Source organism: Heteronotia binoei, chromosome 9 (genome assembly GCF_032191835.1).
Source record: "Heteronotia binoei isolate CCM8104 ecotype False Entrance Well chromosome 9, APGP_CSIRO_Hbin_v1, whole genome shotgun sequence".
Lineage (NCBI taxonomy): Eukaryota > Metazoa > Chordata > Lepidosauria > Squamata > Gekkonidae > Heteronotia > Heteronotia binoei.
In genome coordinates this window covers 115,229,198-115,252,661 of record NC_083231.1, presented here as the reverse complement: position 1 = coordinate 115,252,661, position 23,464 = coordinate 115,229,198, and the positions used below count along the sequence as shown (strand labels likewise).

At 45.8% G+C, this 23,464-nt stretch overlaps 1 protein-coding gene across 3 annotated transcripts in view; it reads left to right on the top strand.

Moving 5' to 3' along the window:
• The window catches only part of CTNNA2 (catenin alpha 2), a 1,018,631-nt gene that overhangs the window by 338,873 nt on the left and 656,294 nt on the right, over positions 1 to 23,464 (top strand). The gene's annotated exons all lie outside the window — the stretch shown is intronic.

Below are 23,464 nucleotides of genomic sequence, written 5' to 3'. Positions count from 1 at the left end.
TCAGGGTTGGGACGTTCCTGGAGATTTGGAGGTGGAGCCCAGGGAAAGTGGGGTTTGGAGAGGGGAGGGATGTCAGCAGGGTGTAATGCCGCGGAGCCAACCCTCCAAAGCAGCTATTTTCTCCAGAGGAATGGATCCCTATTAGTTGGAGATCAGTTGGAATCCCAGGAGATCCCCAGGCCCCACCTGAAGGTTGGCAACCCTAACTGCAGACCATTATAACATAATCACTGTGTTAGCGCTACTATTTTTTGTCTTTCTTTAATAAAGGATGGTGGAGAGAAATGACTTCTTGCTTCCCCCAGCACTATTTTAGACATGCTGCCCTGCTCTAAAAAACCTAGAAAAGGCCTTGCACTATTATTGCACATTTCCAAGAAGCTGATATTCTATTAGGAACAGGGTAGATTTTGCTAAAAGTGTACACGTTGATGTCAGGTAAGATGCAATTGATTGCCTTCTGTTCTACTGCCCTCATTTCTGCTGTGAAAGGGCAGGGTATAGCTCTTAGAAATAAATTAAACGTAGCAGTACACCTACCGTATTCTCCATTATGCCCTCTTACAAGTCATGTGGAGGGGGAGGAGGTTCTAGGTTCATGTGTGGGAAGAACTAAAGCAGCCATAAAGGACGGATTGCTGATTGTTTGCTAACAGTCTAATTTGAACTAATAAGCACATGTGACTTGTGAGGATTCCCTGGAGCTGTTGAATAATCTGTATCATTACAACAGTGCATACAAATGAAATATTTGAAATACCTTGAATACTGTGATTAGAATTTGCAGGCATGAGCACCACAGTCTTTGCTAACAAAGAACCTATTGCAGTTTCATCTGTACAACACTTGAGGGGGGATGGCTGGCTGGCTGGCTGGCTGGCTGGCTGGCTGGATGGCTGGCTGGCTGGATGGATGGATGGATGGATGGGTGGGTTGGTTGGTGGGTGGATGGGTGGGTTGGTGGATGGATGGATGGATGGGTGGGTGGAAGGATGGATGGGTGGGTGGGTTGGTGGATGGATGGATGGATGGATGGATGGATGGATGGATGGATGGGTGGGTGGGTGGGTGGATGGATGGATGGGTGGGTGGGTAGATGGATGGATGGATGGATGGGTGGATGGGTGGGTTGGTGGATGGATGGATGGATGGATGGATGGATGGATGGATGGATGGATGGATGGGTGGATGGATGGATGGGTGGGTGGGTGGATGGATGGGTGGATGGATGGATGGATGGATGGATGGATGGATGGATGGATGGGTGGATGGATGGGTGGGTGGATGGATGGATGGATGGATGGATGGATGGATGGATGGATGGATGGATGGATGGGTGGGTGGGTGGGTGGGTGAAGGGTGGGATGGTTAGAGGGATCGATGGATAGATAGAGGAATGGATGGAGAGATGGAGACATGGAGAGATAGATGATAGAGGGATGGATGGATAGATAGATAGATAGATAGACAGACAGACAGACAGACAGACAGACAGATAGATTAATTTATTTTTCCTAAATAGTGCATCACAGTAAGAAACCTTTAAACTCGAACCTTTCCTGAAAGTTGGCTACTTTACGGTGTTGTCTGGATCCCCGGAATACATGGCATAAGGACTTCTACCTGTCATATTCGCATTTGACATATTTCATAACAATGAAGACACCGTGTGTTATCAAATTATACGTTGCTTCAGTGATATGACATATTATACTCCACATTCCTCACCACTGACATTATGGGACCTCTTTCCAGATGGTGCCGTAGTTTTCTTTCTTTCTTTCTTTTTGGGGTTTTTTTTAAATTATATAAATATCATACCATTTTGTGTTTTCGATAAGCAAGAATAGCCACTTCGTGTTTTTCAGCTTCTTAGCCTGTTTACCGAAATGAATTGTCTAGGTGAGTGGTGATAAAATGCCTCACAAACTGATCTTTCTTTGTCCCCTTCCAGTTTCCATCTCCCTAAAGCAGGTTATAAACACCCACGAAAAGAACAAGTTGTTTATCTTACCCTTTGTGAAAACCCATAATGCGTCACATAAAGAAAATGAGGTGTTTTGACTTCCCGTTGCTTTATTTAGTGTGTCTTGAAGGAACCATATTTTAATACATCAGGCGGCTTTTACCATTCCGCCAAGAGGAGTTAACTTCAAGGGATCTTTCTTTCTCAAGTAGAGAATTAAAGAGGCAGAAATGGCTTGCTATGTTTTATCAGGTGACAGTTAAGATTTTGTTTTTGGAGTGCAAATGACAATAAAAAGTAGATGCTGGTTTATCTTGAGGTGAGAACCGTAAAGCGAGGGAGTCAAATAACTGGTGATGATGATATGCCATATACCTTTTTGCCCTCATTGTCTGTACAGCCTTGTCTTACAGAGTTATGGCTTTCTCTGTGGAAGTGCTAAAAGGCCTTTACTAAGATAGCTTGAGAGCTGATGGATTATTGTCTTCTAAAGTGTTTTGGTTTTTTTTTTTTGTTAAAATGTGCAAACCTGTATGAGAGCAGACGACATTTGCCCTTTATGAATGTGGCTTATTTTATTTTCTAATGCCGCTTCTGGAGAAATCTTCACAGTGTAAACCTTTGCCTTATAAATGTCTGTATACCTTTACTAACTGTACTAAATCTCACATAAGAGCTATCGACTAGCATTTTGTGTGTGTGTGTGTGTTTAGTTTTTCCTCTATAGCTGCTCTTCTGCCCATGTTGGACTTGAACTAACAACAATGAATACTGGGATAGTCACAGTCGCTGCATGTATTGTAGGCATCAGGCGCTGGCTAAGCAAAGGTGTCCTTCAGTCAAGACAGAGTTTTATGATCCGGAACAATAAGTGATAATATTAAAAACATTTGCTATCACATGCTTTTGTAAATCATGGTAGTTTCAGAAAAGCCAGAAGCTGCAATTGTCTCTGCCATAAAGGTAATCTATCGTATTGCTATCTAAATATTTTTAAAGGCAATTTTTTTTAATCGAATCAACAAGATGGTTTTTAAATGGGAGGGTGGCGTAAAATGTTAATTTGACAAACTCTAAACTCAGTTTCAGTCTTCACAATCTAAATAACTTGTTTGGTTCACTGTTAAGTAAGTCTGAAATTGTTTTAAATGAATCTTAGCTTAGAAGAAGAAAAAAGAGAAGGAGGAGATTAGATTTATACCCTGCCCTTCACTTGGAGTATCGGAGTGTCTGACAATCTCCTTCCCTTCAACAGACACCCTGTGAGGTAGGTGGAGCTGAGGGAGCTCTCAGAGAACTGCTCTTGAGAGAACGACTCTGCAAGAACTGTGACTGATCCAAGCTCACCCAACTGGCTTCAAATGGGGAAGTGGGGAATTATAAGATAGTGGGTTCTAAGCATTGAAGAGGCGAGGTGGTAGTGAACTCTTTATTCAATACAGCATGGTGGATGACTGCACTGTAAAAGACTGAAGAACTGGGCCAACGGGCCAACTATATACAACTCAGGGTACCTGCGCAAGCATGTTATTGGGTCAACCGGCGGGGGCTTGTGATTGGTGCAGGTCAGCAGGGATTTGGATCCTACTGCCCGTTGTTCCCAAGTCCCAAGCTCCATTCGTATGGCTCCAATGAGCCAGGCAGGAACACCCAACTCAGTCCTCTATTGAGTCCACACACGCAACAGGAATCGAATCCTGTTTCTCCAGATTAGAGTCCAAGCACTTAACCACTGCACAAAACCGTCTCTCTTTTAATAGACATTTTGTTTGCTCCGCTTAAATGAGCCGTTTTCTTTGAACAACACCATTCCCTCTAAATCCTACACACGGTGTTTCATAATACTGAATCAAAATAACAATTTAGCGGGGGGAGGAAGAATTCACGACTGCATGAACTGCAGGAAGAGGTTATCATGGAATGCACAAACATAAGCCAAATTATAGACTAGGGAAGACTAGGGAAATGTCTCGTAAAGAAAAAAACCTTATTTAGGGAGTGGGAAAGCGATGAATGTTCAGTATGGGTTTTCTTAGAAAGCCATGATCAGAATCATTAGGGCAAGGGGGAAGTTGGGATTAAGGGGGGAAGAAAGGAAATAATCCACTGTCATGCTGATAAGACTGCTTCCTGTGTTACATTTGAAGTGTTGGAAATGTTCTTAAATGCCACTTCTTCGAGTCACACCACCAAACACACGTGCCAACTAATATTGGTGTAATTTATGCACTTGGCAACTGCAGTTACATTTTCAGCGTAATTGTTAAGTTGCACTTTGTAAAGCGGTGCGTTTTGTCTTGCATTTGTAACGTATAGACATCAAAGGCTTCTTACAGAATGGCGCTTTGGGCCGACTCGGCGACACCTCTGAAATCGATTAGGAAATTCCCTCCAAATGGCAACATCTGCCACCCATTCGCATCCTGTACTCTCCCCGTCCTCCAGCCGCTGGAGAGCAGCTCAAAACGCTACCATTTTGGAATTGGTAGCAAATTTTTAAGTTGTACGCCAGTCGCCTCCTCACCGTCTAGAAGCAGAAGGGCGCAAGCGAGATGCCTTGGCGTGTGAAACCACCAAGCAGCCCCAAGCCGCTTCTGGCTTTTTTCCCCCTTAAAAAACTGCCAAGAGTGCTTGAGCGCATGAGCACTGGAGCACTTAACTTGTTCGGGGTGGGGGTGGGTGGGTGGGGAGAGCAGTCCGGCTTCTGAGGCACTCCCACCCCCCGATTGCATCTAACTGCCTCATAGACGAGATTGGGCCACCTCGCCGGGGAGCGTGTGGAGGCTTCGGGACGGCTCTTTTTGATCTGGCTCAATTTGGAACACCTCCAGTTTGCCCCACAATGCCCGTCTGTTATCAGTCACAGAGTATTGTTCTGTATAGAAATATCAGAGGGGGTGTAGGGAAAGAAACAGTGTTTTACTGAGCACGCAGAGGCAGCTGATCTAGTAGGCAGAACATGTAATAAAAAGGTTGATGGAAAATGCAAATCTATGAACTCACAAGACAGTATCCAGAACCATATTTAACAGATCTGGCTGAGCCTTATGCTTGAAAGTGGAGGGAGGGGGGAGTCATTTTCGTACTCCAGAATCACACAAGGTTAATCTGTGTGACAGTACGTAGTAAATTACATTCACGAGATGGCAAAATATCCATAGTTGTCTCCAACTCAGTCACCAATGATTGGTAGTCGAGGTGGATTGCTGAGTCGTCTGGATTCTCTAATTTAGTTACAGCAGCCTAGGCGGAATAATATATCAACTGATTGCAGTGCTGTTCTGTGCCACTAGCTTTGGAAAAGCAGGCCTTTAAAGGAATATGCTAAAGATTTGAAAATAATAAAACAGAACTGCATTTCGATAAACTGACAAAGGTTTCTGTAGCAGGTTAATTTCTCAGTATAATTGACTCCGTTGGCTGGAAGGAATGGGTTTTCTGGTGAATTTGAAAGTAAAGTGAATCGTTGGAAGAAGAGCGTTAAACTGTGTTTCCTTAGAACAAATGATAGAAATCCAAAAGAAGTTGATTCACAACCATTGATCCCATTTTCAAGACTGCTCTGTCAGAGAACACGTCTGCTGTTCCCAGAGAAAGAATGAATATTGCCTCCTTAATATTTTGTAAGGAAACTCATTATTTCTTTTGTTAAAGGTGAGTAACTGTTAGTCCTGTAAGCGTCCATTTTTGAAAATAAAGCAAGCGTGCCGTATATTGGAATCACAAAGACAAATTATTTTGGCAGCACAGAACTTAATTAATTCAAACTGTTTTTTTATTTTTTTAGCCAATTTTTGATGGCAATTGCATCTTGTTATTGCAAGCAGAGATGCAAAATTTCAAGGATTCTTGCCATGGAAAATAATTTTTTGAGAATCTGAAATTATGCAATACTCATTTTACTGCTATGACAACATAAAATATATAATTTAGCACTGCATTATTTGACATATTTATGCAATGTAAACGTGTAAATTACTTTGTCTAATTTGAGTTGCAAATCTGCCATTACTTAAAGAGAGCTGCAATACACTATGCTGCCTTAATATGTATATGAAACAATGGTGACATCAAGGGTTGTAGCCTAATATGCAAATGAGTTCCTGCTGGGCTTTTTTTTAACAAAAAAAGCTCTGCATATATCTTTGCTTTTGTTGAGTGAGAAGTATGGGTGTGGGGAAGAGCTGAAACAGAAAACACAATTTTTGTGGTTAACAAAGGGACTGAGAATAGGGCAAGCGGCATTAGATTTTCTTTTTTTAAAATGTTGAGTCACAGACAAGTATCTCTTCCGCTGGTGAAAAAGGCTGTAATAGTTGGTGATGGGTCTTATATGGAGGATGTAGTCAGGAGAGGGAAGTGGGTGTGTTTGAGTGGAGGAGAAAAGCTGGCTAGGTCTAACCCCTCAAACACTCTGGTAACATATTCTTTTACAAATTATATCATATTAATTGTCAATTAAATTAGTCGCATTCATAGTACAATGCTAAGTGTTGCATCCTTCTAAGTCCATTGAATGCAATGAACATAAGAGAAGCCATGTTGGATCAGGCCAATGGTCCATCCAGTCCAACACTCTTGTGTCACATAAGAACATAAGACAAGCCCTGTTGGATCAGGCCAGTGGCCCATCCAGTCCAACACTCTGTGTCACAGAAGAACATAAGAGAAGCCCTGTTGGATCAGGCCAGTGGCCCATCCAGTCCAACACTCTGTGTCACAGAAGAACATAAGAGAAGCCATGTTGGATCAGGCCAGTGGCACATCCAGTCCAACACTCTGTGTCACATAAGAACATAAGAGAAGCCATGTTGGATCAGGCCAATGGTCCATCCAGCCCAACACTCTGTGTCACATAAGAACATATATATATATATACACACACCCACACATGCACACACACACACACACTGTGGCTAATAGCCACTGATGGACCTCTGCTCCATATTTTTATCTAACGCCCTCTTGAAGCTGGCTACGCTTGTAGCCGCCACCACCTCCTGGGGCAGTGAATTCTAAGTGGGTTTAGAGCAGTGTAACTCTGTTTAGGATTGCACTATCAAACAATAAATATACCTTTAAAAAAATGTTTTGGTAGCTGACAAAAGGCGCTTTGACTCTCAAAAGCTTATACCCTGAAAATGGAGTTGATCTGTAAGGTTCTACTGGACTCAGATCTAGCTGTTTGAACATCTTGTGTATGCATATGTCTACAGCATGCACATGCATTATCATATACCAGGGTGGCCAAACTTGCTTAACGTAACAGCCACATAGAATACACATCAGATGTTTGAGGGTTGCAAGACAGGAAAATCAGATGGTTGAGGGATAGGGTTGCCAAGTCCAATTCAAGAAATATCTGGGGACTTTGGGGGGTGGAACCAGGAGACTTTGGGGGGTGGAGTCAGGAGCAAGGGTGTGACAAACATGATTGAACTACAAAGCGAGTTCTGGCCATCACATTTAAAGGGACCGCACACCATTTTAAGTGCCTTCCTTCCATTGGAAATAATGAAGGATAGGGAAACCTTCTTTGGGGGCTCCTAGAATTGGACCCTCTGGTCCAATCCTTTTGAAACCTGGAGGGTATTTTGGGGAGAGCCATCGGATGCTATGCAGCAAATGTGGTGCCTCTACCTCAAAAAACAGCCCTCCAGAGCCCCAGACACCCACAGATTCTTCTCCATTATACCCTATGGGAATCAGACTCCATAGGGAATAATGAGTGCCCAGCAGACCTTTCCCTCCCCCCCCCACTTTCTGATGACCATGACGCGGGGGGGGTTCCAAACCGGGGGATCCCCTGCCCCCACCTGGGGATTGGCAACCCAAAGGGGACAGGAGGCGCTGAAGGGGAGCCTCCCCACTGCTCACCTGCACGCCCTTCACCACCGTCACGTTGTCGTTCTCGTCTGCCTCAAAGGTGACTCTCCGCGAAGCGCTACTGCCGCCTCCCATCGCCCCGAAGTCGATCAGTCGGTCACCTGCAGCACCCGACTACGCTGCAAAGCAGCACGAGGCTCAAGGAGACTTGCGTTCCATCCTCAAGGCCCCCACCAAGCGCGCCATTGGCCTGTCACGCTGTTCTTTGCGCCTCCCGCCCTGGAGAGCGCCTTTGCTATTGGTCGGCGCACGGTTGCCCTTAGCAACTGCCCGGCCTGGCAAGTGACAGGAGTGTGGAAACTTTTCCTCCCTCATAGGTGACAGAAGAGAGAAACTTTGTTGGGAAGCGCAGAACTACGAGTCCCAGAATGCATCTAGGCAGGGGGTAAGGGCAGGTTGGCGCAAGGAAGGCTGGGGTGTGTGGTCCGAAGTGGATTACAGCGGCGCAAGATAGACCGGCATGCCTTAAAGTCGTGCAGCATGCTGGAGTCTGTAGTTCATACTGGGGGATGAATTGCAGAGTGACCGGGGCCTGGTGGAACGGAGGGGGAGGAGACCCTCTGCCGCTCTCCTCAGGCAGCCTGTAGCTCAGGCCGCAGCGGCGGCGATGGCAGCGGCTGTTGCCTGTGCCTGTGCTCGGGCCGGCAGCGCTGGTGGTGACGGCACTGGCGTTGCTGTGGCAGCAAACAGGCGCTTTGAGGGGGAAGCGCTGTTCCCCCACCCGCTTCTGGATTTTTGGAGAGCGGGGGAGGAGGCTGCAAATTTGGGGGTCCCCCGCCAGGGGAGGGGGGGTTGGGAAGCCTATTGAGGGAGAGAAGGTGGGAGGGAGGGAAGGAGGGAGGGAGGAAAATAGATGGAGGGGAAGGAGGGAAAGGGGAAAAAAGCAACTTTAACTTTGAATGCATTCTCCAAGCCACTGGCTGGCTTGGATTGGAGAAGTGATTTAAAGAGAAATGGTTTCTCCAAGCCAGCTATGGGGCAGTGGGGGCTTCGAGAGCCACACAATATGTGTGAAAGAGCCACATGTGGCTCCCAAACCACAGTTTGGCCACCTCTGTCATTTGCTATATTATAAGGGGGGGGGGATTCCTCTATATCTTTGTCCTTTCCCCCTGGCCTTTGTATCTGTACATGCAAGTCATGACTGCTGCTGCATAAATGTTTGTCCAAGCAGAAGTCACTGAGCAATCTCTCAATGCTGTCATTTGCTGTGAATTGTTTGCAACTCCAGCATCCCCGTTCTGGGCCTGTCTTCATTGTTCCAGTCCCGGATGCTGGGCTGCCGGTCTTCCAGTTAAGCACAGTTCAGAGGAGCAGCACGGAACCCCGAGGATGGCCGATAAGACATCTTAACAATTTGCTCCAATTTTTTGCTTCAGCAGCCTCGTTCCCTCTAGCATTTTTGCTGAAAACGTTCAAACTGGTTTTCCACCCAAGGAGGCTAGGCTACAGACTCCGCTGCCTTAATATTTGAGCGGGCAGCGTATTTCTTTCAGCAGGGAGACGTGTCGTTTTTTTGGCGATGGCAGCAGCGATTTCCTAAAGATCATTTTGCGAGTTTACCTTATGGGGGGTTACATTTAAGCCCCTTACTCAGCTTATGGTCTTAGCTTTTTGTCCAGCTTCTCTGTCTATTTCCATAATGGGAGAATTACAGCAGATTGCTGCCGCGCTAAACCCGTGGGCCCTAACAGAGCATAACTTTGGTTTCAGTTAATCTGCAAACAGATGGCAATCACAGTTGGAGCCGGGGGTGGGGGGAGAGAACCACTGAAGGAGGAAAAAAAAAATAAAATCTCTTGGATTCGGATACAGATGACAGTTTGGGCCAATGGTGAGCCCTTCTCGGGCCTCGGGCTCCTGCCGGCAGCTCTCTTTGCTCGCCTCTGCTCTGAGCTGCGGCGGTGGTGGGGAAGATATCATTGATGTTGTTAGGTCACTTCTTGGAAAAACTCAAAAGTAACATAAGAAAGCTGTAGGCATTGCTGGAAACTCTACGGTATTACCCTTTTGAATTGTGGCCCTATAGGATCAGCTACTGTCTGATTCCTAACCCTCGCAGGCCATGTGCTGACAGCGTGACTTATTTAAGCTTCCTTTCAAAGCATAGCTGATGTCGATCTGGCAGCCACTGTATGATTGGTTGGGTGTAGTATGAATTTGGAATTTGAGGCAGCTATGTATTATATATTTGTATATAAGAATACAAGATGAGTGAGCGCTGCATATTATACTGAACAAGATGGTGCGGTTATAAGAAATGTGTATTTGCAAGCCGGAAGAAAGAGTTATTAAAAGATACAGTGTTATAAGAGATAATATGGGAGATATAAACAATAAATGATCTACGGATTGAGAATTAATAGAATTGTAATAAGGAAGAAAATGTAAGCAAGAGAGACGTTTGTTCTCCCCTTCCAACCCTGATTTTCCGTATTTCCCTGTATGACTCTTTCCTCCCCCCTTTTCATGTATTTGAAATTCAATAAAACTTTTAATTCGAAAAAAAAAACCTCCAAAAAACAAAGTGTAGCTGGTGTGATTCTCGCTGTATTGTTTTGAGGACTCTCAGCAGCAAAGACCTCAATGGATTGTCTATTTATCGAGAAGCACACGCTGTTGAGACATGGGTACCTGCATCTTCATGGATAGAAAACAAACAAACAAACAAACAATAGTTTGAACAAATTATTATGAGCGTAAAAGCAACTGGGGAGGTAAGACCAGGGCTTTTTCTGAGCAGAAGTGCACAGGAACTCAGTCTTGGCTGGTTTGGTGTCAGGGAGTGTGGCCTAATATGCAAATGAGTTCCTGATGGGCTTTTTAAACAAAAACGCCCTGTGTGAAACAATGGCAATGTCAGGGGTATGGCCTAATATGCAAATGAGCTCCTGCTGGACTTTTTCTGCAAAAAAAGCCCGGGGTAAGACAATCAGCAAACCCTCTTCCTTAGTGCCCCCCCCCCGTTCCATTATTCAAGTCGACCATCTCCTACATCTGCTTTTCCTTTAATGCTCTCTCATGTTTCTCACTTATGTGTCCCAAAGAACATAATGTTGGGATACTGTGTCACAACACCTTTCACATTTTAGTTTTGTTCCTTAATTACGTGTTTCTTAAGTATTGAGGGTTGCCTTCTATATGCTATATGTTTAGAATGAGAAACACTGTTATATCCACGTTTCCACCTCCATCAGTTGTGATGTGCAGAGCTGCCTGTACAGTAGAATGTTTAAAGGGAGAGAGCGAGAGAGAGAGTGAGAGAGAGAGAGAGAGAGTTAAATGCTCGCTTGGATAGCCAGAAGAGGGCGTACTTGCATCCTATAAAAAACAAAACCAACTTCCTGCATGATTGAAATATCTGTATTCTGCTGTTGTGCGGCCGCAATAAAAAAACGAAAATTAATAATAGTAAACCAAACGCAGAGCTTATTTTTATGAGGTATGGGATTTTTTAACAAGACATTGAATTCTGGAGGCTTCTTCTGCGCACGGTAAAGACGTAAGCCATCCCGCAAAAAATGGTGAGAGTCAGACATCCACCCTCCTTCCTCTGTTTTATCACGAGGACGTGCTTTGGGGGAGCATGTTAGACTAGGGGAACTTGCGGTTGTGTCCCAAGACTTCGTATGCAACAGTCTGCTTTTCTTAGGTGCACAGAGGGGATGAATATATAGTCACAAGTTAGGAGAATACTAAAAGATAAGCTTTAGAAGACAGTGAAAATTACCTTTCATACAAGGTTGCTGATCATATTGCTTTAGAATACTGTTCTTAAACCTAAATGGAGAGTGATTACGTTTAAAAAACCCCCAGTAAACTGTACAATTTAAAATCCAAAGTTAAAATAGCTAAAATAACTTCAGATGGTGCCAAATAGTCATAGCGTATGCATTACTGTCTCACAATAAGTGGAAGAAAGCAAGGTGGGGGGGGGTGTCTTGCACATTCTGTAGAACTGATTGGCAAAGAGTTCCACCTCTAGTTGAGGACAGCTGGATGTCTTTAGGGTTAGGGATCACCAGTAAGTTGTTCTCAGCAGAGTGTAAAGCTGTTTGGGGGACATGCCAGAGGAGGCGATCCTGTAGGTACTTGGGTCCCAGACAGCTCAAGGCCTGGAGGGCCAGTTTGGCGTAGTGGTTAAGTGTGCGAACTCTTATCTGGGAGAACCGGGTTTGATTCCCCACTTGCAGCTGCTGGAATGGCCTCGGGTCAGCGACAGCTCTCGTAGGAGTTGTCCTTGAAAGGGCAGCGGCAGTGAGAGTCCTCTCAGCCCCTCACAGGGTGTCTTTTGTTGGCGACGGAGGTAAAGGAGATTGTGAGCAGCTCTGAGACTCTTCGGAGTGGAGGGCGGGATATAAATCCAATATCTTCATCTACCTCACAGGGTGTCTGTTGTGGGGGAGGAAGGGAAAGGAGATTGTGAGCCGCTCTGAGACTCTTCGGAGTGGAGGGCAGGATATAAATCCTATATCTTCATCTACCTCACAGGGTGTCTGTTGTGGGGGAGGAAGGGAAAGGAGATTGTGAGCAGCTCTGAGACTCTTTGGAGTGGAGGGCGGGATATAAATCCGATATCTTCATCGACCTCACAGGGTGTCTGTTGTGGGGGAGGAAGGGAAAGGAGATTGTGAGCCGCTCTGAGACTCTTCGGAGTGGAAGGCGGGATATAAATCCTATATCTTCATCTACCTCACAGGGTGTCTGTTGTGGGGGAGGGAGGTAAAGGAGATTGTGAGCAGCTCTGAGACTCTTCGGAGTGGAGGGCGGGATATAAATCCAATATCTTCATCTACCTCACAGGGTGTCTGTTGTGGGGGAGGAAGGGAAAGGAGATTGTGAGCCGCTCTGAGACTCTTCGGAGTGGAGGGCAGGATATAAATCCTATATCTTCATCGACCTCACAGGGTGTCTGTTGAGGGGGAGGAAGGGAAAGGAGATTGTGAGCCGCTCTGAGACTCTTCGGAGTGGAGGGCAGGATATAAATCCTATATCTTCATCTACCTCACAGGGTGTCTGTTGTGGGGAAGGAAGGTAAAGGAGATTGTGAGCCGCTCTGAGACTCTTTGGAGTGGAGGGCAGGATATAAATCCTATATCTTCATCTACCTCACAGGGTGTCTGTTGTGGGGGAGGAAGGGAAAGGAGATTGTGAGCAGCTCTGAGACTCTTTGGAGTGGAGGGCGGGATATAAATCCGATATCTTCATCGACCTCACAGGGTGTCTGTTGTGGGGGAGGAAGGGAAAGGAGATTGTGAGCCGCTCTGAGACTCTTCGGAGTGGAGGGCGGGATATAAATCCTATATCTTCATCTACCTCACAGGGTGTCTGTTGTGGGGGAGGAAGGGAAAGGAGATTGTGAGCAGCTCTGAGACTCTTTGGAGTGGAGGGCAGGATATAAATCCTATATCTTCATCTACCTCACAGGGTGTCTGTTGCAGGGGAGGAAGGTAAAGGAGATTGTGAGCCGCTCTGAGACTCTTTGGAGTGGAGGGCGGGATATAAATCCGATATCTTCATCGACCTCACAGGGTGTCTGTTGTGGGGGAGGAAGGGAAAGGAGATTGTGAGCCGCTCTGAGACTCTTCGGAGTGGAGGGTAGGATATAAATCCTATATCTTCATCTACCTCACAGGGTGTCTGTTGTGGGGAAGGAAGGTAAAGGAGATTGTGAGCCGCTCTGAGACTCTTTGGAGTGGAGGGCAGGATATAAATCCTATATCTTCATCTACCTCACAGGGTGTCTGTTGTGGGGGAGGAAGGGAAAGGAGATTGTGAGCAGCTCTGAGACTCTTTGGAGTGGAGGGCGGGATATAAATCCGATATCTTCATCGACCTCACAGGGTGTCTGTTGTGGGGGAGGAAGGGAAAGGAGATTGTGAGCCGCTCTGAGACTCTTCGGAGTGGAGGGCGGGATATAAATCCTATATCTTCATCTACCTCACAGGGTGTCTGTTGTGGGGGAGGAAGGGAAAGGAGATTGTGAGCAGCTCTGAGACTCTTTGGAGTGGAGGGCAGGATATAAATCCTATATCTTCATCTACCTCACAGGGTGTCTGTTGCAGGGGAGGAAGGTAAAGGAGATTGTGAGCCGCTCTGAGACTCTTTGGAGTGGAGGGCGGGATATAAATCCGATATCTTCATCGACCTCACAGGGTGTCTGTTGTGGGGGAGGAAGGGAAAGGAGATTGTGAGCCGCTCTGAGACTCTTCGGAGTGGAGGGCGGGATATAAATCCTATATCTTCATCTACCTCACAGGGTGTCTGTTGTGGGGGAGGAAGGGAAAGGAGATTGTGAGCAGCTCTGAGACTCTTTGGAGTGGAGGGCAGGATATAAATCCTATATCTTCATCTACCTCACAGGGTGTCTGTTGCAGGGGAGGAAGGTAAAGGAGATTGTGAGCCGCTCTGAGACTCTTTGGAGTGGAGGGCGGGATATAAATCCGATATCTTCATCGACCTCACAGGGTGTCTGTTGTGGGGGAGGAAGGGAAAGGAGATTGTGAGCCGCTCTGAGACTCTTCGGAGTGGAGGGCGGGATATAAATCCAATATCTTCATCTACCTCACAGGGTGTCTGTTGCAGGGGAGGAAGGTAAAGGAGATTGTGAGCCGCTCTGAGACTCTTTGGAGTGGAGGGTGGGATATAAATCCAATATCTTCATCGACCTCACAGGGTGTCTGTTGTGGGGGAGGAAGGTAAAGGAGATTGTGAGCCGCTCTGAGACTCTTTGGAGTGGAGGGCGGGATATAAATCCGATATCTTCTTCTTCTTCTTAAAGGTCAGTACTTGAAGCTGGTTAAGTACTCCACTGGGAACCAGTGTGTCTGGTGTAGCAGAGGATGAAGAAGGAGAGGAGGTTGGATTTATACCCCACCCTTCACTCGGAGTCTCAAAGCAGCTTACAGTCTCCTTTCCCTTCCTCTCCCCACAACAGAAACCCGGTGAGGTAGGTGGGGCTGAGAGAACTCTCCAATAATTGCTCTTGAGAGAACAGCTCTGTTGAGAACTTGTGACTAACCCAAGATGACACCACAAGCTGTAAATGGAGGAGTGGGGAATCAAACCTGGTTCTCCCAGATTAAAGTCTGAGCACTTAACTACTACCCCAAACTGGCTCTCAGTTCACATATGGTGACCAGGACCATAACATGTCTGTTAGGACCCATGTCACCGCATTCTGGGCCAGCTGGATTTTTCTGGATCTTAAGGGCAGGGCAGCATAAAGCGAGTTACAGTAATCCAGTCTGGAGGTGACCATTGTGTGGATTTAGGTCAGGGTGAGACAGGAAAGGGACCAGTTGCCTGGTGCAGCTGGTGAAATGCCAGCTTGGCAACGTTTATGGTCTGAGGTTCCATGGATAAGGAGGTATCCAAGATCACACCCAAACTCTTAATGCCCTGCCCCAGTAGTAGAGGTGTGCCATCAAGAGTGAGAAGTTGGGACTCCAGTCGTGAATTCCCACCCACCCACAGGATCTCTGCCTTAGTTGAATTCAGTTTCAGCCATCTTTTCCTCAACCGTCCCACCACGACCTCCAGCCCCTCAAGGCAGATTTTGTGGGACAGTGTCCGAACGGTCACCCATCATCATGTACAACTGGGTGTCATCAGCATACTGGATGAGGGCACACATGTTAAACAACATTGGGGGTAACGCTGGAAGATTTCTCAAGAAGCTCTACAACCTTTTCTGAATCCTTTTACCCAAACCGCTGATCAACCTCAACTACTAAACTGCTCAGAAACCAGACATCAGAGGAAGGCCTCGACCTCTATGCCCTGCTGTTGGCCCTCCAGAGGAAATACGTGAGACAGGATGCTGGACAAGATGAACTATTGGTTTGATACAGCAGGCCTCTTCCTATGTTCTTATGGGTCCTAACACTCCATAGAGCAAATCTTATCCATTTATTTATTTATGTGGCCGAGGACCTGCTTACCTTAGGGACCGTCTCTCCCCACACGTTCTCCAGAGGGTACTTAGATCAGGAACACAGAACTTGTTATCGATCCCAGAGCCGAGGGAGGCAAGACTGAAAACAACGTAAGAGCCTTCTCAATTGGCTCCCCTCACTGGTGGAACCAACTGCCTGAGGAGGTCAGAGCCTCGCGGGACCTTGCCCAGTTCTGCAAGGCCTGTAAGACACTGTTTCAGTTAGCATTTAACTGAGATGCTGACCTCCATTACCGAGATGTTAGATCTACTGCAGGGGTGGCCCACGGTAGCTCTCCAGATGTGTTTTGCCTACAACTCCCATCAGCCCCAGTCATTGGCCATGGTGGCTGGGGCTGATGGGAGTTGTAGGCAAAAAACATCTGGAGAGCTACCGTTGGCCACCCCTGATCTAGTGGATGCTTAAGCTCATTGACTTATATCCCGCCCTGAGCCACTTGTTGGGACGGGCGGGATATAAGTCATAAAATAAATAAATAAAATAAATTGAACGCCATTTTAATCTGTACTGAAACTAGCACCAAATTGTTCTTAAACTGTTCTTATTGCTCTTTAATGTAAATGTTTTATTGTATGCCACGTGTTGTGAGCCGCCCTGAGCCTGCTTCAGCGGGAAAGGTGGAATATAAATCCAAATAAATAAATACATAAATAAATTATTCATGCCCCACTTTTCATAAGAACATAAGAGAAGCCATGTTGGATCAGGCCAGTGGCCCATCCAGTCCAACACTCTGTCACACAGTGGCCAAAAAACCCCAAGTGCCATCAGGAGGTCCACCAGTGGGGCTAGAAGCCCTCCCACGGTGCCCCCCAACCACCAAGAATACAGAGCATCACTGCCCCAGACAGAGAGTTCAAACAATATGCTGTAGCTAAAAGCCATTGATGGACCTCTGCTCCATATTTTTATCCAATCCCCTCTTGAAGCTGTCTATGTTTGTAGCCGCCGCCACCTCCTGTGACAGTGAATTCCACATGTTAATCACTCTTTGGGTGAAGAAGTACTTCCTTTTATCTGTTCTAACCCGACTGCTCAGCAATTTCATTGAATACCCACGAGTTCTCGTTTTGTGAGAAAGGGAGAAAAGTACTTCTTTCTCTACCTTCTCTAGCCTATGCATAATCTTTCATTTTGGCTCAGGTTTGGAACTGTCCTCTAATCTAAGGAGCCCTCCTTGAGCCCCTTAAATGGAGGGAGACCACTTAGAGGTTGTTGGATCCATCCCAATGTGCCAGGTGCATACAATCTTTGGAGCTGGTCTTTTGCCAGAGGAACATGGCTCAGTCATAAGGCATCTCATCAGGGAACCCTTACCATTGTAATTCTTTCCCAAGCAGAATATTTAGAGATATGAACAACCAAGGACTTCATCTTTTTAATCTTTTGGGGAGGGGTGGGCAGTATGATTGGACAATTGTTGTGAAATGTGAAATCAAAGAGCCTCAGCAGAGACTCCTTTGTCTTTTAAAATAGACGTTGATTGAATTTTTTTTTAACACTATCTAGAATTCCTTGGGGCACAATGTGTAGTAATGTGGTTACTGCATGCCTTTCAGATTCATTGTCAAATAGTATTTTTAATCCAGGGATCAGATAAATTAGATTTTAATTGGGTTTTAAGGCTAAGCCGAATAAGAAGATAAGGTGGAATTAACCGGGGAGACATTAATACAATGAAATCCCTGGTTTCTTTAGGCTGTTGCATTAAAGACCATGCTATATATCACTGATAGGAGATGTCATGCAAGGGTGGGGGGTGGGGGAAGATTCATCTTGATAGGTAGAGCAGAAGTTCAAATATTATCATGTTACCTTGAACAATGGAAATCCCCGGGAATTGGCAAACCCACATTAGTTGTATTACAGCACTTTTGGAGACAACAAAATTGAGTTTCACAAACCAGATAAGGGGCCGTTCAAGCGGAGAATTAGTTTTATTTTAATTTTTAAGAGGGGGGGGGGAAGCAAAACAAATTACTCCTTGCTATGAGACGATGGTTACATTGGCCTATTTATCTCACTTATTAACAGGCTTATGATGTTTTCTAACAGCGCAGAATTTAATTTTCATTATGGACATGACCTTTTCCCCAATAACGTCATTTTGTCTTTCATTTAGTTGGTTTTTTTTTTACATAGACGTGTTCTGATTACTGAAATTTAAATAAGACAAAAAAACTCAAAAACACCGGATTTACTCTATGTTCCGTTACTTGAGCTAAAAAAAACCCCAAACCAAATAAATCTATTAACTATTACAGCTAGCTAATGCTTTACATCAGGGGTGGCCAAAGGTAGCTCTCCAGAAGTTTTTTGCCTACAACTCCCATCAGCCCCAGTCATTGGCCATGCTGGCTGGGGCTGATGGGAGTTGTAGGCAAAAACATCTGGAGAGCTACCCTTGGCCACCCCTGCTTTACATGCAAAAAGGGACGGCACTGACCAATGTATGTTTATGAAAGACATCCCTTTAAATTGGGGATCCTTTTGGATGTTTCATCCCAGCAGTTTCAACGTGAGCCAGCCGACAAACTGAAGTTCATTGCAGATTTTGGCCAGCTTGCGGTTTGCAAAGGAATGTTCACCGCGAACTTGCGCAAATTTCGATGCAGTTTGTGAAGGAAAACAGCCGAGCCATGGGGAGAAGAAAGCAGGGTTGATGCTGTTCGGAAACCCTTGCTTTCTGCTCCCCACAAAAATGAAGGGAGCAGAAAGCAGGGAATTTAAATTTCAAATGGCTCACAAAGTGATACAAGTATGAGCTGGTTCAGTTCGCAAACTGGCATATCAGTCCGTAGCTCGGTTTGCGGTGCAATCACAAACCGAACTGTAAAGATGCGGTGCGTGCCCATCCCTAGTTTCATCCGTCTTTCAATTTTACATCTCCCTGGTGTGAATTAACGCTATCTTTATCTCTGCACCATTTTGCTGCTTCCTTGTCTCAGTTCTTGCCCTGTGGGATTATTGTGCATTAATAGCACATCGATGGCTATGGAGGAGAGATCAGAGGCACAATCATGGAAATGATCTCACGCTACTGCCAGAGGAGCAGCCACCTTTACCTCTCTTCCACAGATAGGACACAGAAAAGGAACTCATCGGCAATGGAGAAGACCATGGGGCTGAGCAGGGGTGGAATTCTAGCAGGAGCTCCTTTACACATTAGGCCACACCCCCCTGATGTAGCCAATCCTCCGAGAGCTTACAAAAAAGAGCCTTGTAAGCTCTTGGAGCGTTGGCTGCACCAGGGGTGTGTGGCCTAATATGCAAAGGAGCTCCTGCTAGAATTTCACCCCTTAGGCTGAGAGTGCAGACCTCCATGGTGCTTCTAAAGAGGAGCTCAACCTGGTCAAAGGGGTCCTTGGGGAAAGGAGGGAGGCCACTTGGAGCCTTGGGACACATCCCTTGGTAGCTCCCGCTTGAAGCTTCCGAAGGGCAGCAGTTGCGAGTCACCAACACATTTATCGTTTATCTCCCAAGGTTCTTTCCTGTACACTCTTGCAGTCATCATGACAATGGGGTGAACAAATGGATTGGGAACAACATCTGGAGTGCAAAGACTCACAACAATGTATGGGAACAAAAGCAACATGAAATAGGACATATATGGACACCCATACATGTTTATTTTTGTGCAAATCTCTTGTATTTGAAGACAGACCTTTTTCATTCAGTAGACTGGATTAATCTGTAACAGAACGTCAACATTTGTTGTTTACAGTTAATGACGCAATGCTTTAAAAAGGGAAGAAGTTCACCTCATTCAACTTATGTCACTGCAGTTATAAGATGGCATGCATACAAAAGAGAGCAATATGGTGGTGGTGGGGGGGCTCCTCTCTCTCCTTGTCCTACTCTAGCACCAAGTTTGGCATGCATAGTGTTCTCTACTCTATCAGAGCTGTGTGCGTATTTCCTAACAGAAATATCTATATTCTATCTGCCTGTCCTCCCTCCCACACACACACACACAATGCATTGTAGAATCTTGGGTGACCCAGGTTCAGATCCCCACTTCCCCCATGAACACTCACTGCATGACAAATTCTTGGCCTGGCCTACCTCCCAGGGCTGTTGTTACGATAAAATAGAGGATGGGAGAACAGTGTTCCGAAAGCCACTTTGAGTCCCAGCTGGGGGAGAAAAGTAGGAGGAGAAAGAGAGTGTTGGGATTAGCAAGTCTGCAACACTTCAGTAATTGCAGAGTTAACCTTGTTTTTTGTTAGTCAACAGGAAGTCACATTTGTTTAATGTAACCTATCTGTTAGCTAAAGAAGAACGCCCCCAAAAGTCTGTAGGAGGTCTTAGTTAAGTGTCCTGCAATTGAGTGTTGTGACTGGAAATCAATGTATTGCCTATTCTGCATTTTATGGCATCTCTTCCTCCCTTTGTCTAAGTTTAGAGAAGAGAAACCATTCCTAGTTTTGTTCTCTAGCGGTAAAGATGCAGAATGTTAGTGTCTGTTGTTTTCTTCCCAGTTTACCTTTCCCTTGTAGTTTTAAGTAAAGCAATCGTATTCTTTTAAACACATACATGTTCTCTGCATATTCTTTGCTGCTCTGCTCATTTCTAACTCTGCTAAATAATATTTTTCTCTAAGAATATCCAACAGAGAGAGATGCTTGCCAGAGGAAGGGACCTCTGCTCCTTTAGGATTGTGAAGGTGAGAGGCGTATTGATGTGCCACATTGAAGCAAACACTGCAGCATCAGATTAAGTTAATATAATCATAGAATCATAGAATTGGAAGGGATCTCCAGGGCCATCTAGTCCAACCCCCTGCACAATGCAGGAAACCCACAAATACCTATCCCAAATTCACAGGATCTTTATCGCTGTTCTGGTCCTACCTTCTGGGACCACAGAAAACAATTCCACACCATCCTCTATATGACAGCCCTTCAAGTACTTGAAGATGGTGATCATATCACCTCTCAGCCGCCTCCTCTAAACATGTCCTGCTCCTTCGACCTTTCCTCATAGGACTTGGTCTCCAGACCCCTCACCATCTTCGTCGCCCTCCTCTGGATCCGTTCCGACTTGCCTATATCCTTCTTAAAATGAGGTGCCCAAAACTGAACACAATACTCCAGGTGAGGTCTTACCAGAGCAGAGTAAAGCAATACCATTACTTCACGTGATCTGGACACTATACTTCTGTTGATACAGCCCTTGCATTTGCCTTTTTAGCCACCGCATCACACTATTGGCTCATGTTCCGCTTATGATCCACTAAGACCCCTGGATCCTTTTCGCACATACTGCTGCTAAGACAAGTCTCCCCCATCTTATACATGCATTGGATTTTTCCTACCGAAATGCAGAACTTTACGTTTATCCCTGTTAAAATTAATTTTATGGGTTTTAGCCCAGTTTTCCAGCCTGTCAAGGTCATCCTGTATCTTGTTTCTGTCTTCTACTGTGTTTGCAACCCCTCCCAATTTAGTATCATTGGCAAGTTTAATAAGCGTTCCCTCTATTCCTTCGTCCAAATCATTTAATGGTGGAGTGACTCTAACCCAGATGGCCTGGGCTAGCCTGGTTTTATCAGATCTCAGAAGCTGAGCAGGCCTCGCTCTGGTTAGTACTTGGATGGGAGACCACAAAGGAAGACCAAACAGGCAACGGCAAAGCCATCTCTGTCCATCTCTTGCCTTGAAAATCTCATGAGGGTTCTCCGTAAGTCAGCTGTGACTGATGGCACCTTACACATACATGACGGTGGAGTCAGCCTTTAGGAATGAAGGTATTCAGCTGATGCAGATAAATCATTTCCCCCCCTCCCATAGAAATGGCCAGGGAGTATGTGTGAGGGAAGAAGGTGATGGGGTTTTGTTTTGATCTGGTTTTACCTGGGGTGTAAGTGATAAGCAGGGTAACTGTGGGTTTTCACCATTAAACTGGAGATCTAAAAAGCACGGGGAAAATGTTTGTCTAATCCAGTATCTCCTAACTTGGGGGTCAGGACCCAAAAGTGGGTTGTGAATCCTCTGAAAGTGGGGCACAGTCTAGCCCTCCCTATTGCCCACCCCTGCCCTTCCCATGGCTCGCTTGTATTTTGGAAACCGAGATATAACCCCAGGGGTTATTTTTCCATGCAATGCATTCATGGTCATCTTTCCCCCCCCCCTTCATTGCATATAAATGTTGATCAAGTAAAACATGCCCTGATGATACTAAAGTGTGTTTCTTAGGCACAGAAAGGATTAGAGGAAGTAATGTGAAAGGAAGAAGATGATATTGGATTTATATCCTGCCCTCCACTCCGAAGAGTCTCAGAGAGACTCACAATCTCCTTTCCCTTCCTCCCCCACAACAGACACCCTGTGAGGTGGGTGGGGCTGGAGAGGGCTCTCACACCAGCTGCCCTTTCAAGGACAACCTCTGCCAGAGCTATGGCTGACCCAAGGCCATGTTAGCAGGTGCAAGTTGAGGAGTGGGGAATCAAACCTGGTTCTGCCAGATAAGAGTCCGCACACTTCACCACTACACCAAACTGGCTCTCCTAGGAGACGGTGCTGGAAGATAAACTCCATATGCAATGGCTGTGGGTGTCAGAATACCACTTGCCCTGCCTTCAACTTTTGTTGGTTTCTCAAAAACATCTGCTTGGCCACTGTAGAAAATGGAATGGTAGACTAGATGGGAGTCAAGGTTTTAGTTTGCCTAGACCACCCACCCAACCGCACACACACACACACACACACAACCCTTTGGCCACCCCTATGTGGGTCACCAGACCCAAGTAAATTGGGACTTGTGGGTCACCATACCCCAAAAAAATGTTGGGATCTTCTGACCTAATCCATTACAGAAGATCTTCATGGATGGAGGTCCCATAGCCTTTCTGAAGGATGGTTACAAACTTTGGAATAAGTTGCCAAACAAAATCCTCCCTGGGGAAGACTCAGACCAGCTTCCCCCATCCATAAAACTGGAGCACATACCATAGAAGTGTAGCTGTAATTATTTCTTTCTTAAATAGATAGTCTGGCATATCATGGGGGCTCAAAGGGTGTCATAAAAGTTAGTAGTAGATAACTCACTGAAAGTGTCAAGACAGTGTGCGTTTGCAATAAAAAAGGCCAACGCCATGCTGGGAATTATTAGGAAGGGAATTGAAAACAAATCAGCCAGTATCATAATGCCCCTGTATAAATCGATGGTGTGGTCTCATTTGGAGTACTGTGTGCAGTTCTGGTCGCCGCACCTCAAAAAGGATATTATAGCATTGGAAAAAATGCAGAAAAGGGCAACTAGAATGATTAAAGGTTTGGAACACTTTCCCTATGAAGAAAGGTTGAAACGCTTAGGGCTCTTTAGCTTGGAGAAACGTTGACTGCAGGGTGACATGATAGAGGTTTACCTATGGTGGGAAGGGCGGGATCTTCTTCGTGGTCTCTGTGCAGTCCCACACATGGGTCTTGCCGCAGGCAACGGATCCATACCTCGGAGCTCCAATAGCTCGTCTATAACGTCTTTTGGCGCGCTTTCCTCCCGCCCTGGGGAGCGGGCAGCGACCGCGCATGCCTGGAGCGGGGGGAGAGCGCCCATTCCACTCAGTTTCTTTCCTACCGCCGCCCGGACAACACCCTCCTCGCTGCGTTCCTCCTTAGCTCGTCCGTTACCTCATCTCTTATTCCTTCTTTCA